General features: G+C 48.6%; 1 protein-coding gene across 2 annotated transcripts in view; it reads right to left on the minus strand.

The window, feature by feature from the left end:
• Positions 1-9913: 9913 nt before the first annotated feature.
• AJAP1 (adherens junctions associated protein 1) overlaps positions 9914-18426 on the minus strand; it is a 128371-nt gene continuing 119858 nt past the window's right edge. Inside the window, exon 6 of one of the 2 annotated variants that reach the window (XM_043924471.1) lies at positions 9914-11031. The gene's annotated coding sequence lies outside the window, so the exon portion shown is untranslated. Of the gene's footprint in view, positions 11032-16096; positions 16133-18426 lie in introns of those variants that run through there. The other variant, XM_043924472.1, reaches the window with a different exon arrangement.

The raw sequence follows: 18426 nt of genomic DNA on the forward strand, positions 1-18426 counted from the left end.
TGACCAAAGTGGTATTGTTTTTTTTTCTGCTTGTTAAAGACGGTTATGTATCCCATTCATCAATGTGTCTCAGGGCATTAAACCCCTCACTGATTGAGGAGAAGCTCTCCCTGGGGAGCCAGTGGTCACTGCAGCCATCTGCCGGCTTACAACCTCAGACGCCAGTGGGGGCTCCCAGGCGCTGAGGAGATGAGGCCAAGGCAGCATTCCAGGCTAAGAGGGAACAGAAAAGTGTCTCTCTGCATGCGTCCTGTGCTGAACTAGGGGATACTCACATATCCTGTGGGTCCTGTAGGGGCATGGGGTGGGGGCTGGGCGGGGTGCCACCTGCTCTCCTGGGCTAATTAAGGAGGAATGTTCATTCAGGCTTAAAAAGAATCCTCTACCCCCTGCTTCCAGTTGTTGGCATCTCTGGACTTCCCTTGTGGTTCAGACGGTAAAGTGTCTGCCTACAACTCGGGAGACCCAGGTTCCCTGGGTTCGGGAGATCCCTGGGTTGGGAGGATCCCCTGGAGAAGGAAATGGCAACCCACTCCAATACTCTTGCCTGGAAAATCCCATGGACGGAGGAGGCTAGTAGGCTACAGTCCATGGGGTCACAGAGAGTTAGAAATGACTGAGCAATTTCACTTTCACTTCTCTGCATTTTAAAACTTGTTCTCCTTTTAGGAAAACACCTCGCTTCTCTAACTTCGCAGACCTTTGTTGGGATCCCGGGGTGCAGGTCAGCTCTTGTGTGCTACCTGATCCCTGGGATCACAGTTCCCTGCCCTCTTCCCTCCTGTCTTTCTGATGCCAGTCAGTGGCCTTGGCAATGGATGCACCACTTGGACAGCAAGGAGATAAACCAGTCAATCCTAAAGGAAATCAATCCTGAATATCATTGGAGGACTCATGCTGAAGCTGAAGCTCCAATACTTTGGCCACCTGATTTGAAGAGCCGACTCATTGGAAAAGACCCTGTTGCTGGGAAAGATTGAAGGCAGGAGGAGAAGCAGACAACAGAGGATGAGATGGTTGGATGGTATCACTGACTCAATGGACATGAGTTTGAGCATACTCTGGGAAATAGCAAAGGACAGGGAAGCCTGGTGTGCTGCCATCCATGGGATCATAAAGAGTCAGACAGACAGATCTTAGCTACTGAACCACAAAGAGGGGCCAGGAAACTTGGCAGCAGGTGAACTGTGCTGCAGAGACTTTTCTGGAGGTCTGTTGGATGTGGGAGGATGGGGTGAGGTTCTGGGTCCACTCCATGGGCTAGGGGCCCTTCAGAAGTCAGGGGTGCTCGTGGTATCTTGGGGCAGCTGATGATGTGTAGGACTTTCGCGGTCAAGGGATCCCCAACACGGGAGACCACAGCAGGTATGTGGAGAGGCACTATCAGAAGAGCAATTCACTGGGCTGAGGGCTGAGGGCCAAGGGCGTGACTTTGCTGAAAAAGAAGACAGCCTGAGAGTCTCTGCTGTCTCAGACTCGACCAGAGAGCCCACAGGCCTGGGGGCCGGGAAACTTTCTCTGAGGCAAAGGCATTCCCTTTAAATCCACATCAGGGGAGCAAGACCCCTGCCCACTACCAGGGCAAAGTTCAGCCTAAATCCCTGAAGATAAGGGCTGGCTTTGCTCTCTAGGCGCTGTCAACATCTGGGTCTGGCCATTGCTTTGGGGGCCATCGTGTGCATTTTATGATGCTTACAGCATCCCAGCTTCTACCCACAGTACCCAGGAGCACCCCCTCCCAGTGTGACCCCTCAAATGTCTCCAGACAAGGCCAGATGTTCCCTGGGGAATAAAACTGTCCCTGGTTAAGAACGGCTGGACTGGGGGCAGGGCCACTGACACACCATCGGCCTGACCTGAGCCCATCTTCTGCCTCTTTAAACCCTGCTATTCCATGAATCCATCAACTCCAAGGAAGGGGGCCCTTTGGAATGTCCCACCTCAGCACAGATATCAGAGCTTTGGGTCTCTGTTCCTCCCAGGGGCAGTTTCCTCTGCAGGGAAATCTCCACAGATGTGACCTGGGCTCAGATGGTCCACAGAAAACCTCCCAGAAAGCCCCCAGCCTGCTCTTGTGGGCCCTCATGATCTCAGCTAAAGTATTATGGGACTGTCCCAGGTAGCACAGACTTGGCTACAAACAACCCCAGGACCCACACCAGAGACCTGGAAATATTTTCTTCATGGTTGAACTGGGAAAGAATTGATTTGGAAACAATGAAGATCCAGGAGGAAATCTTAGAATCTGTGAACCATGATACAGACATGAATACTCATAGTCTTCGAGGAGGTTTCAGATAATACTGGTAAAGGAAATAAATATACATATAACATTTTGAAAACATCATGTTGAGGTCATGACCTGAACTAATGGTGATTCTTTTGTCTCTTTTTTTCATATTATGTTTTTTTTTAATAGCAACATCAGAGTACTAAATATACAGCAAAGTTGATATAGCTGCTGCATTGACAATAGTTTTTCAAATTACATAGCTTTGAAATACAGAAACAACTTAAAAAATCTGGAATAAAATTTCACCTGTATGGAAATTACACCCAGCCCCCCACCCCTGCCCCCGTAGCTTGTGTCATGTCTGTTTATTAACATGATTATGAGATGCATTCAAAGAAAAACACAACAATAAACTACAATAATTGAGCTCTTTCAGGAAGATGATATATCCATATGTCTGTAAGGACAGCTGTGGGGTAGATATATATGCATAACACGTAAACAGAGAAGCTTCTGTTTTTCTATGGAAAAATAACCAGTGCTCCATGTAAAAGTATAAATAAACAGTAAACAGTTTATTGTATCAGAAAATAATTTAGGAAAATCAAAATAAACCCATTGTTGCTATACATGAGTGGGGGATGGGAGAAAAATAAAGTTCTGAAACATCGACTTAGCTGTGAAATGGGCCTGTGTGGCCATCACCTTTGACCTTCTTGTCCTGTGGTTCAGGTTCATGGCTTGTGAGTTTCCTAGTTCCACGGGTGAGCTGGGGAGAGGAGGGCGGAATGGGTCTGTGTTTAAATGTATGTGATTAGACCTGGTAAATTCGGGTGTGATTCAAGTACATGAGGGTCTTACAAGGGCATGGAGCCTTCTGGTTATCAGATCTGTGACCCCCAGATAGATGGCCCACGTGAAAAACTCAGCCAAGAGTTTGGATGTTTCTCTGAGTATCCTGTGTATACCTGCTGCCCACCATAACAGCCAGATATGCTCACGTGTGATGATGGATGTGAAAGCAAAACATCCAAATGATTGACTGCCTTTTCCACTTGGTCATGGAGACGCTCTCGTGATCAGCGAAGACTGTAGTCCACAACAAGGATGCATTCAAACATTAGACTAACTTTTCAGAAAATGTATGTTGGAAAAAGATGGGTCAACCATGCTTACCATGAAGAGATCTCTGATTTGTCCTCACTCCCCAGATCTTAATGAACAGTTACCACTGAATTAAATAAGAACTGAAGGGTTTCCGATGTTGCCCTTCTTTCTGGTTCTATTTATGTTCTAAACGTTTTGTGGTAAACATTTACTCCTTTAGAAAAAAATGTAAAAGACTTTGAAAATACAGTCAATGTGTGGTCTTCTATTCCCTCCAACATCCAGTTTAATACTTTCTGGGTCTAACTCACGTTCAAGGGTTTAACTCAAGTTCAGTAGCACACATATAGAGAGACAGAAAATCAATGAATCTCTTGTCAATCCATATATGAATCATGAGTTAAGTAAAACTTAATCAGCAAAGTTTTTCATGGTCAGGTGAGGCTTGGTTGTTCTGCTTTTCCCTTAAATAATTTTTACTGAAGAATAACTGTGTTCTGGGCTCCATCGCCTGCCATCTTGTTTCTCCAAGTGAGACAAGAGGAAGGATTCCAATGGGGCTGCCAGAAGAAAAGGAAATTAGAAAAACCCACAAACTCTCTAGTTTTTAAGAAAACAATGATCTGGAACCCAAAACTGACTACAGTCTTTCCCTCAGTCTCAATGTTTTATTCCCAGACTTTGTTAAGTCCCCACATCCTCTCTCCCCATGACAGGAGAATGTTTCAGGGAGCAGCAAACACTTCAGATGGTGCTCATCTTCCAGCCAAGGAAAACACGTGAGCATCTTTGAAAGCTCTGCTGAACCTCAAGTCATTCTGTGTCATCTTGTGCTGAGGATCCATCTTTAAGGATCAAATTCATGGTGAGTCAATTGAGAACTGATTTTGTTCAAGTCCTTTTGCACTTCTGGCTTCAGAGGAAGCAACCCAAACGCACGTGAAAAACAAACGAACAAAAATGATAAAACCAAATGTTTTCTGTAGGTCACGGCGGTTCGACTCAAGGACTGTGTGGCTTTAGGTGGGTTCTGTAACTCCTGCTGACTTTTCAAAACCAGTTGTCCATCTTCATCTTTGAGGCCCTTCACTGGCCATCCAGTTGTGCTTAGGGCCAGAAGTAGCACAATACTTGACAGCACCTTAGAAATCTCTCCTTTCCAGAACTTTCATGTCAGTTCATGTCTGCTTGCTGTAAGTCCATGAAAAAAATACTCATGTTGCCTTGTAGACCTTAAGGTATCAGCAATCACAACACTTGATGTTAGAAATCCATACACATAAGGGAGAGATGACACAGGGTGGAGTGTCCAGCCCAAAATAGACATTGGAGGCAGAGGGAGAGAGTTCTTTCTGGTGGTCACTGCTATCACAAAAACCTTGTCAAGAACAACACTATTGGTTCACTATTCTACTGCCATGTGGATTCCTACAGCCTGAGACTTCAGTGAAGCCCTTCTCTCCTACTCCATTTAGTCCCCCAAAGGTTGGAAATTGAATCTAGAGTGTCACAATGGCTTTGAATGTGTCCCTTCTGGCCTGGCATGATTGCAGAGTGGAGAAGGATGACGTGGTTCTCTTGGAAGATGAATCATTGTTCTGGAAGGTTAATACAACAGTCTTTGCTCGTATAGTTTCCTGCATTAACTATTATACACAAAATGTACTGGGGGTCTTCAAAGGGTCTCCCACCATTTTAGCAACAAGTCTTCGTGGTACAAGATGATGTCAAAAAGTAGAACTTAGGGCTTGTTTCTCCTTTGAAAAAAGTTCTCCCCGCTTCTCTGGCAGCAATAACTTGCTACATTCAGGAAGACTGGCATGAGCTGCCAGTTCACCAATCCAAAATCTATAAATATCAACACTAAAGAATTTATTGCAGAATTTCAGAAATCCAAGAAAACCTAACCAGTGTGAACAGCTGAGTTTGGGTTCACACACGAAAGAAGTTTCTGGGGAGTTATTTGGTGTTGCAAGTATTTGGGTGTTGATAAGCACCTAGGTCTCCAGGGGATTCTATTTTTAAGAGAGACTACATGGGACAAAACTAATCAACTTTATAAAGAAGGATTTCCTACAATCTGACCCTCTCTGCATCCATTTCTGTATATATGATCAGCAGTTGTTTTACTTTGAAATTCGAGATTTGAGCAAGTTAATTCAGCCCCAAGGGACGTCTTAGCAACTCTCCTGGCTTATTCTATGAAGCTATTTCATTTATACTCTCCATGGTACATGTATGTTCTGATTTCAACCTACACAGAAGAGACAGCAGGGCCATTGATAGGCTCACTGGCTCCTTCCCCTACTGCTCACTCTCTGTTTACCCTACCCCTATCTATGTGCTTATAAACCTCTGCTGTCCCAGAGGGCAGGGCTGGCCCAGTTGATACCAGCCTCTTATGCTGAGGCTGTTCCATATATGACTTAGATTTATGGATTCATTAAAAACTGCTCTGATTCTCTCTTGATTCTATGCTGTGTAACTCTTGGAGCATTTAGCAGGGAATCTATCAAGTGGGAAATGGAACGGGGCTTCTGGAAGGATGGATTTTAGCCTTCCAGCTCCAACGCAGACACACATTATAACTTAGCTGACCACTCTCTTCAGCTGCCTTTACACTCGGGTGTGGGCCGTGCGTCTGTTAAGTGTGAACTGTGGACCTGTCACTGCTGAAATGTCTGGGAATCCATGGAGAGAAGCCCCTCACCCACATCGCCACCCCCTCCCCCATCCAAGCACTACTGCCTTCAAGAGCCCATATAGCATCTTGCCTGCCTCTTCCTCCTCATCCTTTTCTATTCTTGGCCCCGTGTGTTCACAGCTTTCTCATCAGTACAGCCTAGGTGCTGAACCTCCCTAACCAAAGTGAAGTAGAAAGGAGGGGGTACATGCAAGCCCCACCTACCAGAGGCTGGTTGCTCCAGTAACACTGCTCCCCTGACGAAGGGCAAATGCTACAGCTGGCCCTTTGGCATAAAGAGAGACTGTGCCCAGAGTTAAATTTCCTACTTGCTCACGTGGTGACCGTTCTGAACTCTGGAGTTTGTCTATTGTGGGCTTGATGGCTGAGCTCTTCTTAAAATCATTTGAAGTCCAAAGAAATTCAATTTTCCTGTTTGTTTAATGTTTTGCTAAGTTGCTTTAGTCGTGTCCAAGTTTTTGCAATCCCGTGGACTGTAGTCCACCAGGCTCCTCTGTCCAAAGGATTCTTCTGGCAAGAATACTGGAAAGGGTTGCCTTTTCCTACTCCAGGGGACCTTCCCCATCCAGGGATCACCTGTTTCTCTTATCTCTCCTGCACTGGCAGGCAGATTCTTTACCACAAGTGCCACCTGGGAAGCCCTTGTTTAATGGGTGGGGTGATATAAAAAGATTGATCCTCTGCCTACGCCTCTGTTTATCCCATTCTTTGCATTTAAGTGCAAACTCAAAACCTAGAAATGCAAAACTGCCCACCCAGGCCTCACATTTTTTGGAATGAAGGGCTGGGAGCATATTTCAAAACATCAACGGATCATTTGAGACCTGGATGGGAGCCCCAGGAATAGTGCTGAGTGCAGCTAACACACACATCTTGGCTCAGAGCAGGCGAAGAAGAACAAGTTGGGAAGAATAATCAAAGATTCTCAGATGGTGAGAGTCTGGCTCGTTTATGTGGGCTGTGCTATTTACATCGGAAAACAAACAAACGATCAAAAAACAGTATGGCATAGCAAATTGACAAACTGTACCAAAGTAACCACTCCAGAAATACATGAATCACAGCATGTTTTGGAATAAAAGCAGATGTTGTTTAAGAACCACGTTACTGAGTATGATCTGTGTTGAGGTTGAGCACTGGGAAAGGCAGCTGACTTCTCTCACGAAGGGAGGCTGGCTCTCCCTGGGGCCCCCGGTGTCCTGTGGGCTTCCTAGCTCTCCTTGAGTTTCTGTGTCCTCTTTGAGATCTGGTTGACCTAATGGTGACTTGACAACCTAGGGATGTGAGTAGGGAGGGGACCCGGGTCGGGGGGAGACAGCACCCCAGGCAGAGATCAAGTCCATCATCAGGGTGATATGCCTCTTCTTGGTCCCATCTCTCTGCTTCCTTGGATGTTTCTCCTAGCTAGAATACTTGGGGTGGGGGGTAGAAGAGTTGTAACGACTGGAACATCTTATTTCTTGGCACTTCACTTTTATCCTTCATTCCCAGACCAACCTTCAGGAAGCAAGTGGAGATGACTTCCCAGTTGGAGATGATGGCCAGGTGAAGAAACCCAGACAGCTCCCACTTTTCTCTCTTTCCTGTCATCCTACTCTGTTGCTTTCCTACCATCTCTCTCTGAAATTTATTTTTTTTTATTTATAAACTTATTTAATTTTTCCTTCATCCCTCTCTCTGAAAATTATTTTGTTTGCATCTGTGTTAATTGCTTGCCTTTGCCTGTCACAGAAAGTAAACCCCATGAGGGCAGTACCTCACCAAGATGGCAGCCTCACCAAACAATAAGATGAAGGCTTCCTTTGAGTTATGTTTTTTGAAGAAGAGAAAAAAGCTGAAGGAAATGTAAGAACTGGGGCCCTGGGCCCTAAGAAGATACAACTGGGTAACTGTTGGGACTCTGAAATCCAAAGAGCTGAGAAGAGGGATCACTGGCTGGCCCAGAGCGTCACCCCTGGGTCTATGCAAGCATGGCCAGGCCAAACTCATCACACACAGATACATACATGTTCAGACAAATATACACATGTACATTAGAAGGACTGATGCTAAAGCTGAAGCTCCAATACTTCGGCCACCTGATGCGGAGAACCGACTTTTTTTTTAATATAAAAGACTCTGATGCTGGTAAAGATTGAGGGCAGGAGGAGAAGAGGGTGTCAGACGATGAGATGGTTGGACGGCATCACAGACTCAATGTACATGAATTTGGGCAGACTCGGAGATACTGGAGCACAGGGAAGACTGGCATGCTGCAGTCCACGGGGTCTCAAAGAGTCAGACACAACTTAGCAACTGAACGACAACACGGAGCCCGAGTCAGAAAAAACCTGTGCTGTATCATTTCAGACTTGGCTGTGGAAGGAGCTTAATTTTCTAAGCCTATTCACTTTCATCTTCTTGTATAGAGATGATGTTTCCAGGTAACCATTTAAAAAATGAACATCTCTACACACATTCCCTCCATCATCGTGATATGGTAGCCTTCCTCAAAGTGGATTTGTTTGGACAGATGTCAGTATACGGCTAGAATTTCCAGTGGGGAGCATGCAGGCGTGGCTTTTCTGGTGGTGGTACACGCATCCCCCCGGTCAGCCCTGAAGATGTGCCAGAGGGGTTTGTGTGTGTGTTGGAGGCAGAGGAAGTGGCTGCTATTTGAAGCTTCCTTTGGAAGCTCTGTGTCAGCCAGTGGTTAGGCAGCCTGAGGTCCAGAGGAGAGGACTGAGCTACAGTTAGAGGTGATGCCCTGGTCACTGAGCCGTGTCCCCATCAGGAACCCTAGGCTCTGCTATTAGTGCTCCAACAGACACCCCTGCCATCACCTTCATCTCATCTGACGCACAGTGGTGGCTCCCATAGCCCTCACCTGTCATTCACACTGCACAGTGCTCGCCTGGGTCACAAAGGCCCCAGGGCCACCCTCCCTGGGGTGGGAGAGTGACTGGAGGCTGAGAGCTGACTGTGCTGGGTGTGGGCTGAGAGCAGCGTGGCAGGAGCACCGTGCGGGGGAGTCAGGAGCCTGGAGATGATGAATGCCTGGAGCGGACTTTAGCGGCATCTTGTTCAATATGGCAGAACTTTGGAGGGTAGGGGGATAACAAAATAAAACCCAAAAAACACAGTTTTCCCACTCTTGGAGGGGGGTATCCCCAAAACAGATCTTAACGGGCACTGTGACAAAAGGACATTTTCCCTCTGCTGGCATCGTCTGACTCTCCCACATATTAAAAGGTACCAAAGCCAAGTTTCCAAGTACATTTCAAGGTGTCGCGGAGGGAGTCTGGTGAAAGGACTGGGTCACCTGCCTAGTCAGTGAGTGAGTAGGAGGGGTTAGCTTCCTGCCTGATGACCTTTAACCCTTCAGCTTAGCCTGTCACATTTCATGCCCTACTGGTGTCATCACTCACAGGAGACAGGCCCTGTGCATGGAATCTGGGGTCCCCGGGAGGAGGACATGCCCTCTGTCTGAGGCCCGGATGGATCCCCATCTTTTACAGTGCTCCCACTGACAGTCGGAGGGGCAACAGGGTGCCTTTGTAAAGTTGGGGCCATAAAGATGGGGATCTCCACTGAAGTGCGTGGTCGGGGTTCAGAGGTCCCAAGGTGGAATTCTTAACAGCAAAGCTCACAGGCTGGCCAACGGGAGCTGACAAGAGACAGCATCTTTGCCACCATCTCCACCAAGGTTCGAAGTCACTCTCAGGCTCAAGAAAGAGCGGGTGACCTTTGAGTGCCAGTGTGCGGGAACGAGACCCGGAGCAAGTTGGCCCGGGACCCAGTGCTCCTGCCCAGATGAACGGGGCAATCACGTATTTCTGAGTTACGCTCTGACATACGCGCACACACACTACAAGGATATATTCCTTTAATTCTGGGAACTGGAAAATTCCTTTAATTCGGTCTATGCTTGTATAACACAAAGATGGCCAAGAATCCGCCAGCCAACCCCCCTCCCCCAATCTGATGCTCAGGCCCGTTTGTAAGTGGCCGGCCACACACGTGTGCACATGGCTATTAGGAAGCTTCTCCGAACAACTCAATGAAAAAAGATCGTATTTATATGTATAGAGATTATATATATATATGTATGTATGTATGTATGTAGATAAAACCATGGCGATCTTCATTCTGGCCCAACATAAGAAATCACACACCCGGTGCCACTCACCAAATACACAGCAAACGCAGGACATGCCATTCGAGGGTCTTGTCTGCGCATCACGACCGCCCCAGGCTGGACAGCGATGAGACACCAGGTCACCAGAAGAATATGCTCACACGTGGAACTGCATTTCCAGTGTATGCATATATATGTGCGGACGTGTGTGTGTATGTGCGCGTGTGCCTGTGTATGAGCCTGCAAAGTAGAAAACACCAGTTCATCCTGTTCATACTAAGCATGTTAAAGAAATCAGATTTTGTAACCGAGAACACATTTTTTTTTTAAAAAGGAACATTGAAGGTCTTCAAAAATTGCTACGGTACAAAAAAGGGGTGTGTGTGTGTGTGTGTGTATCTGTGTGTCTTTATATATTTATATATGTATATTAACCAGAAATAGTGACTCTACAGAAGAGATGCCCACTCCTGTTTTCTGTAAGTTTTACTCCTTATGGTTCGCTTGGCTTTGGCTTTGTCACCAAGTCTCTCGGGTCAGTACATGGCACATAATGGTATTATTGGCACAGGTTCAGAATCGAAGTACAAACTCCAGCTTCTGGTGCGTCCTCCTGCCCTTTTTCTGTCTCCGGGTCCTTCTGCTGGGTCTTCTTTCTGTTTCCCAAAGGAGCTCTGGGAGAAGGCAGTCCCCCATAGGCGTCAGCATTTTTATAAAAATATATTTGGCCTATAGCGTCCTGCTCTGAGAGTTCCCCACCGGCAAACAGAAGTGGTAGGGGTGGGGACCCTCCCCTTAGATAGTTTAGTTTTAGGTTTTGTGTTTTTTTTGTAATTTTTAATTTTTTTTTACAGGTTCACCAACGGAATCCTGTGTGGAAAGAAAACAAGAAGAGATTAAATGGCAGTGGGCCAAAAGTAGTAGGTGTCTATGAGGCCCCTCTGAGCCTCTGTCACTGGGACCCAGGTACACAGCTGCCTGGCTAAGTGACACGCAAGTGTCATCCTGGGGGCACCAAAGCTATCTCGCTGGACCTGGTCACCAAGGACGGCTACAAATGCTAGGAATCCTGAGGGGCCCTCGTGTTAATTACAGTAATTGACAGCATGGTCCTCCTGCCTTTGAGGGAGGGGCCTGGGATTCCCAAGACGGGGCTGGGACCACCCCTGCACTAACTCATGAGCAGGTATGGCACCCCAGGCTTGCAGGTTACTGAATGCATCCAGCGTCCTGCTCGCTCCCCTTCCAGCTCCTGCCGCCAAGGGCAGAGGGACTGCCAGCTCCAGTCCTGGGCTGCAGGAAGCAATGGAATCCATTTTAATCCTGCTCAGCTGGAGCAGGCCTGGAACTTGGGGAGGCTGATGGACTGCATCAGAAAAACCACCCCTTGGGTCTCCCTAAGAAGTGATCTCACTGGAGAGAGGAAGAACGTGAAATGCCCTGCATGCAGGCCAGGTCAGATGGCTGCAAAGAAGCAGCTGGCTTTTGCCCAGTTTGAGGGTGCTGCCTCAGAAAGTTGGGACCCCAAAGTCATCCTGCCTCAGTGACAGACCCTGAGGTCAGCATCCCCCAGGAAGACAGAGAGATACAGCCGTCCTGGGCATGGCCAGGTAAGTCAGAATGAATGCCCCATAGCTCAGCCCCGGGTTGGGGGAGGGGGTTGGCTCAAAGCTGCTGTTCTGTTACAAGGGTGGGGTGGTGTCTCTCTGCTGTCACTCAGAGTCCTCGTCCGCACTCCCACAATGACAGGAAATCGGACCCTCAAATGGTACAAAGAGGATACCATGGCACCCTTCTTCTAAATGGACTCTGGGGTAGGGTTCTTTCTCTTGCATCAATTAAGCCCCCCAGGCGAGCCTCCACAAGACGGAGGGCTGAAGGGCATCCAGGTGCAGGGACACACCTGCAGCCCGCAGGCGAGCATCTGGTCAGCACTGCATCCATCATCTTCTCCGAGGGCCTCAGTACATGAAAGTCTACTGCATCGGGGTGGGGTGGCAGTGCCTGCCCCTCTCGGGGACCCCTCCTAGTCTGGATAAGAAAGGCAGGGCGTCACCGTGCCCAAACAAGTGACATCTGTTTGGGCAACCCCAGGAGGCCCAAATGGGGCATCTACTCATCTCCTGTGGGATGGTCCACCCTGCTGTGAGCAGGAGTGTGATGAAATGGATATCTGGTCAGCTGTGTGCTGGACCACCCTCGGCAGGGTTACTCCAGCTGTCTCCCTCACCTCCCCTGCCGACCACCTCGACCCCTAGGCTCTCTAGGATTTGCAGGGAGGGAGGGAGTGTGGTTAAAAAAGTGAAATCATTAAAGCAGAATGTCCCTCCTGTATATCCACCTTCTTTTTAATCTTTAGAAAGTTAAAAAATGTGCAGACAAATCCTTGATGATACCACTTATAAGAAGTCCTCAGAGTTGTCAAGTTCCTGGGGACAGAGAGTAGAAGGCTGGGTGCCAGGGCCAGGGGCTGGGGGGAGTCAGTTTCTAAGGGGGGCATAATACCAGTTCCGGAAAAACAACAAGAGTTGTGGAGGTGGACAGTGGCGGTGGCTGCACAATTGTGAATGTACTTAATGCCACAGAACTGTTCCGTTAAAAACAGTTAAAAGTAAAATGGTCACTTTTATGTGATATATAGTTTACTACAATTTTAGGAACTTAAGAAATATATTGGGGGACTTCCCTGGCTGTCCAAGGGTTAAGATTTCGCCTTCCAGTTCAGGGGGTGTGGGTTTGATCCCTGATCGGGAAACTAAGATCATACATGCCTCATAGCCAAGAAAGCAAAACATAAAACAGAAGCAATATGGTAACAAATTCAACAAAAGACTTTTAAACAATGGTCCACATCTTAAAATATATACATATATACATAAATCTTAAAATATATACATATTGAAAAAATATTGTTGCTATTGTTTAGTCATTAAGTTGTGCCCGACTCTTTGCAACCCCATGGACTGCAGCACGCCAGTCTTCCCTGTCCTTCACCATCTCCCACAGTTTGCTCAAACTCATGCCCATTGACCATTGGGTTGGTGATGCTATCTAACCATCTCATCCTCTGTCACCCATGAAAAAATAAGGGGACAGTAAAACCCAGGCCTAGTGACCATCTGCCCAGATCTGGGACAGTCTCTAGTTTGAGCTGCTGCCCACTGCCCCATCAGGTTGACCACCTGGCCCCTCCCTCAGATGTGTCCAGGGTGGGACCTGGAGTCACAGGGCCTCCTTTCCTAAGAAGGGAGAACTGCAGCCTGGGGCTGCTCTCCGATCCTTCCTGGCAACCTTAACCAGACAGATGAGGGAGGAGCTGCTACTGCTTCTTCCCTGGGGCCAGCTGTCTCCTGAGGTTTTTCCAAACAGACATTATCTGCTAAAAGGCTGAAAAGTCTCCAGTGCTTCTGACAGTGGCTCCTCGGATCCTTGAGGACAAGGGCCCGGCCCCTCGTGCCCCATCTCTCCCTCTCCTCTTTCTGGGCGGGTGCCTGGCTTTAATAGCAAATCTCTGACCTGAAAACCCCCAAGTTTCTGCTGACTGTTACCTCCCTGGGGAGACCTTCGTGGATATCCCTTCCTTTCCTAAGAATGTTCTGTTTCATCTCTGTTAGAGCATCCGTTTCTGTGACTCCTCAGGCACTGGTTTGTACCTGAGTGTGTGTACATCACACGTCACCCAGGTGTCATGGGTGCCTACCAGGTCCTCCAAGGTTTGCCTGGGTACCAGCTCTGAGCCTGGCCCGCTGGAGGGAGAGCAACACTGGATGAAACTCAGAGAAGAGGCATCTGTGTGAAAGAAGCGTTGTCCTCAGCCCCTTCTCTGTCTGGAATGACCTTCACAAACTGCCTGCCTGGGAGGATGGCTGGAGGGGCTCTTGGGCCACTGAGGGGGCCAAGCATCTTCAAAACTTACCAATATCTGCTTCTATCAGCATCTCAGGCACTTTCCTGGTGGCTGAGTCATTAAAGAATCTGCCTGCAATGCAGGAGACCCAGGCTCAATCCCTGAGTAGGGAAGATCCCCTGGAGAAGGGAATGGCAACCCACTCCAGTATTCTTGCCTGGAAATCCTATGAACAGAGGAACCTGGAAGGCTACAGTCCATGGGGTAGCAAAGAGTCAGACACAAATGACTAACACTTTCACTTTCACTCTTTCAGGATGAAAAAGAGCGAGGTGGGATAGAGAAGGAGTGATGGCTCTAACTCTGCACCGTGAGTAGCTGTTGGAAGAGCAGTGCTGGCTTCCTGCGGAGGTGATGGTCCCCTGCAAGGAGGAGGAGAGGTCTCAGTTGCCAGGCCACCTTCCAGGCCTGCCCTAGTTCCTGCTGAAACCCTGCTGCTTGCACTCAACTTGAGGGGAAGGGCTGGGTTTTTTCTGATTCAAATGCTCAGAGCAAGAGCTCTCAGCCTGGCATTCACCCAGGGAGGGGCAGAGAGGGAGGTGCATCCTGCCTGGAGAAGGACACTGGCGAGGTCGTATAGCTGGTGAGGGCAGGTAGGGGAGACTCTGAGCCAGAAGGGAAAGCTGTGGCTGGAGAGAGATCTGAGCGATCAGGGATCCAGGATGAATCCTGACTTGGGAGAAACCAGTGCCCTCTGCTGCCTAGAATGGGATGCTCGGGTTCCATGGCCCCTGGAGCTGCAAACCACACGGGGGTCCTGGGCTTCAAGATCCGCATCAGCTTCTGAGGAACAAAGAGATTAGGCAGTTGGCAGCAAGGCCTCCTGGAGAGTGAGCCTCTAGTTAGTTTCTCCACATCCCAAAAAAGCTCCTTGCACACCGGTTTCCTTGGTGCTGGTTCTCAGCTTGGGGAGAAAACGGCTTCCAGAAGGGTCTGGATGTTGCTTTGAAGAAAATGTTCCTTTGAATTACAGAAGCTGGATATTCTGTTAATGCATTTTTCAGAACAAAGCAGGAAGGCTCAGGTGCACTTCTTGTTTTTTTCATTAGTTATCTCTTCAGTGAGTTTTTTTGAAAATAATAATAACGCATGATTTATTTCTCACTTGCTTCGGATGCAAGAGCTTTTATGAGTTCTCAGACTAGAATGAAGTGGCCTTGGCAAACGGGAAGATCTGAACACTGATGAGGTTTTTCTGAAGTTTACTTGCTGCATGAAAAATGACAGGAAATTAGCCCAAGAGCCAATAACAGGCCTGTGTTCAAGGTCTCTTTCCTCAGAGCAGGAAAGGCCGCCTCGTTTTGTCTTCCCAGTGTTCCATCAGCCTCCACTGAGGAGGAGGGTCCAGGGAAAAAGTTTGCTTGAATCTATCACAGAGGCTGAATCTAGGGAAATGGGCCAAATTTCTGCCCAGGTGGGGTCAGCTGTGTCCACGAGCCCCAGAATCACCATCAAGCTGCCCGCAGGGAAGCAGGGTGGGCGGGGTTTGGGTCGCAGACGTACATGTGGGTTAGCGTGAGCTCACAAGACGGTGCTGTAACAAACTGCGGAAGCATCATTAAAAATGCATTTGGAGAGGCCTAACAGTTATGCAAGAGATAAATATCTCTGCTGGCTCTTAAACCTTAATTAAATGTTCCAGTATTAATTGCTATTTATTTAAGGGACAATAAGAATCCCAATAAATCTGAGCCATCTTCCTGGCTCTCCACCGCTCCATCCTCACATCCAGGCATTAACTGTAGACATCAGGGACACTTCGAATGCGAATGCTTTCCTCCCAGTGAGTGACAAACAGCCCGTCTGACCCACCGCGAAGGGGTGTGTAAGCGTTTATCAAGGACTAACAAGGCTGCTCACATGGACCTCCTGGTCTGTGTCCCCGGGAGGAGTCGGCTGGAGGAAGCCGCTGCCCTGAGTCCATAGGCGCTGTGGCTGAGCGTGGCCAGGCTCCAGCTGAGTCCTGTTGCCTCTTCTCACCTCCCCAAAATGCCCATCTGAGATCCATGGTGGGAGGGTCGAGCTCTCCAGACACAGAGGTGTCTTCCTATAGATGGGTTGGTCCTGAAATTGATCCTCACTCAGAGTTGGGAAGTGGGGTCTGGACACCTAGTGGAGAGCATGGTCCCTGGGGCCCATCTGGGGTGGCACAAAGGGAGAACCCACCGTTTAGCTCATGGGGTCCTTCTGTGTCCCGGGCTGCTAGAGAGAACTGGGCGAAGGGGATGGGAAGGTCTTCTGGACCAGAGGTGTGGATAAAAAGCACTTTTTCCTCCCAACCTGGTTTTCTTTTAAAGTCAGGTCTGTGGCTCCCTGGTTCGATCCTTGGCCAGGACTTTTGGAGGCTCCCAACTACAAGGCCCCCTGCTCTGCAGAATCAGGCTGGGTGTTCCTTGCAAGGATGCCAAATCAGCTGGAGACCCCTCCCTCTTCTCCCACTACCTGACTCCCTTCCCACTTAGGGTGCCGTCAGGGATGGAAAGGGGCACAGAGGCATTCCACCGGGAATAGCAGTTGAGGAAGTCTGACCGGTGGGCAGAGTGTGGCCCCTGAGTCAGGTGGCCTGGGGTCACGTGGCCCCACCACTTACAACAGGACTGGCCTCAGGCAAGTCACATGACCTCCCCATCTGACCTCAGTTTCCCATCTGTAAGTGGGATTGCTGAGAAGTTTGAATGGGTCTCCATCTGTCAAAGGTGTGCAGTGAGTGGCCATGTGAATGCGCCATTAGGGCAGTGTCTCCCCTCATCCTCTCCAGACGGGGGCTACTTGGAGCGGAAGGCATGTCCACCTCAGGCCTGCAGGTCCACAGCTCTTGGAGGAAGAGAGCAGAAGTCTTTGATGTGCAGGGCTAGGGCCTCCCAGGTCAATGCCTTACGCATGTATGCATTTGTGAAATCCCAAGGGACATACAGGTGCTCACTTGGCCGCCCTGCAGAGGCCTCATCAGGCAGGCAGGAGTTCCGCGGCTAACTGGGAGCTTCCCCATCACTTGCTGGGTTGAAACGCCAAAGGGAGCTTGTCCGAGGCCTTAATGAGATGAGTCACGTCCGGGCAGACAAAGGTGCAAGCATCTGATGGAGAAGCTGTGCCCAGGGCATGTGGCTCTTGAATGTCGGGCACAGCGCTCATCTCACCTGCCTGGCCCACACATCTCAGCAAAGGCCTCTGTGTGAGTAGGGGGTCAATTTCCATTTTAACTTCATTATATTCCTTCACCCATCGGCTAAACATAGTGCTAATCAGGTCATTCTGGCTTCAGGACAGAACTGAGGGCTGGACATTTGATGTGGAACAAACATACAATTCGCTAGGGCTAAGATTATGAACTGATTGATTCATACCTGCTTCTCCAAGCATCTGGGCCCCCTGGCCCCTCAGAGGTGCTGTAAGCAGAGGCCTCTGAGGGTCCTGGTGCTCCCTAAGAAGATGGGGTAGACCCTAAGAAGCCCCAATTCTGACAATGACATTTCCCACTCAGTCCCCATATCAGAAGGTGAGAAAAAGTAAAGAAAAAAAAATTTTTTTTTCAAATATGGATAACCCTAGAAACTGGATTCCCTGCTTCTGGAAGGGATGTGACATCATGCTTAGAGAGAAGATCTGGAGGAAAAAAGATGTTCTCTGTGAAAGAGCAAGATGTCATCCTTTGAAAACCCTAGCATCAAACAAGAAAAATGAAAAAACAAAAACAAAAGCCCCGGTTGCCTCAACTGACTGTTCATCCAGAGTGTGCAATCACTGGGGGGCGACGAGATGCTCTTCCCCCCACAGCAGCCTGCGTGTTCAGGAGGTTCAGCACAGAAAAAAGCAATTTAATGTCAGCATTAAAGTCAATATCATTGAAAGCAAACCAAATGTTCCTATCCAGCAGAGCATGGCAAATTCATCCCTGTTTTGGTACTGGTCCCTGGCTTCAAATTAGTAGATGTCTCAACTCTTCACTTTCTCTCTTTATCATTTTCTTTCTTATCTCTTATTTTTATATTTCAAAATTGTATTTTAATTCCACTCGGTGTTCTCTCCCTATCCCCACGTAAAGACAGGATGGCGGCATGGTGTCTGCCCACTGGGCTAGGGCTCTGATCTCCTCTTGTTTGGGGAAGCGAGGGGTGTACTTGTAGCTTGTTTTCAGACCTGGGGTGCCCTGCCCTACAGGCCTTCCTGGGAGATGGAGCAGCATGGGCAGAACTGGACAAGATTGCAGAACAGGGGTTCCTGAGTCTGTTGCTCCCTCCCACCGGGATGTGGGGGCATTTCTAATGAGTGCAGCAGAGAGACCACACGCCCAGCCCTCTGGTTTGCATCGAGGGCAATGATGCCCTTGCTGAGGCCCACCTGCCATGTCCAGACAGGCT

Source organism: Cervus elaphus, chromosome 14 (assembly GCF_910594005.1).
Source record: "Cervus elaphus chromosome 14, mCerEla1.1, whole genome shotgun sequence".
NCBI lineage: Eukaryota > Metazoa > Chordata > Mammalia > Artiodactyla > Cervidae > Cervus > Cervus elaphus.